This window comes from Condylura cristata, unplaced genomic scaffold, assembly GCF_000260355.1.
Source record: "Condylura cristata isolate star-nosed mole 26May11 unplaced genomic scaffold, ConCri1.0 scaffold00002, whole genome shotgun sequence".
In the NCBI taxonomy this organism is placed as follows: domain Eukaryota; kingdom Metazoa; phylum Chordata; class Mammalia; order Eulipotyphla; family Talpidae; genus Condylura; species Condylura cristata.
The window spans coordinates 46,966,708-46,967,745 of NW_004567103.1; the positions used below are offsets into that span (position 1 = coordinate 46,966,708).

Genomic DNA, 1,038 nt, shown 5'->3' on the forward strand with positions numbered 1-1,038 from the left:
GTCAGGAGAAGTCTGCCGGGCCATGTGGTCACCTCCCGGGCAGGCGGGGATGGAACTCATAAGGAAGCAGCTTTAGATTCTCAGTGCTGTGCTTTAACCCGCTGTGACACCAGGGAGGGCCTTTAAATGATTTTTAAAACCCTAGTCCATAAAAACTCCTTGTGATTTTTCAGATATTAAAGTCTATCTTATAATAAAGCATACATGGTACTTTAAAAAAAGTAATAATGGTGTTTTAAATTTTTTTCATGCTAAACTAGTAGTATAAAAACTGTGTACTCATAGATGTGAGCTCAAAATTTGAAGACTTTTTATAAAAATATGTCAAATATCTTTTCACATTAAGCTAAAAAAAACCTTAGAAGTACAAATTTTAAGAAATCATAAAGAGCATCAAAGAATTAAGTTTCTGAAGCATTCATGTTTACAAATTAGACAAATTAAACGAGGTCTTTCATCCTTAAAAAAAACTACTTATTTTGGGCCCTCTCTGGAGGCTCAACGGGTTAAAGCCCAGCACTATGAAGCTAAGCAGCCACTGCAGCACATGTTTGATACCCGGCCAGGGGGATGCCTTAGGGGGCATGGTAGACCTCTTCTAGCCCACTCGCTTCTCCCCCCAGCTCTATATTTCAGTATAACTGCCTGTTCTGCTCTCCATTCTGTCTCTGGTGAATCCTCTTACCCGTGTCCCCACACCTCTGGCCTGTACCACAGTTGTGTATGTACAAATACATAAATCCTTAAAAAAGAAAACAACTACTCATTTCACTCAAATACCACTTTTTGATACATGTTTACCTAAATTGATATAATTATTCACCTTTGGGCCTCCCTGGTAGCCTAGAGGTTAAATCTCAATGCTATCCCTGTGACAGCCCACAACAATGACTTGAGTTCCATCCCAGTCAGGAGCTAACCCTCATGGTGCAGCAGACATTTCCTGTTTCACCCAACTGATCCCCTTAGCAATATATTTCAGTAGATCTGCCTTTTCAGCTCCCCACTCTGTCTCTGATGAATCCTCTCACCACCCCC

At 40.8% G+C, this 1,038-nt stretch overlaps 1 protein-coding gene across 1 annotated transcript in view; it reads right to left on the bottom strand.

The window, feature by feature from the left end:
- The window catches only part of KLHL41 (kelch-like family member 41), a 12,405-nt gene that overhangs the window by 3,237 nt on the left and 8,130 nt on the right, over nucleotides 1–1,038 (bottom strand). The gene's annotated exons all lie outside the window — the stretch shown is intronic.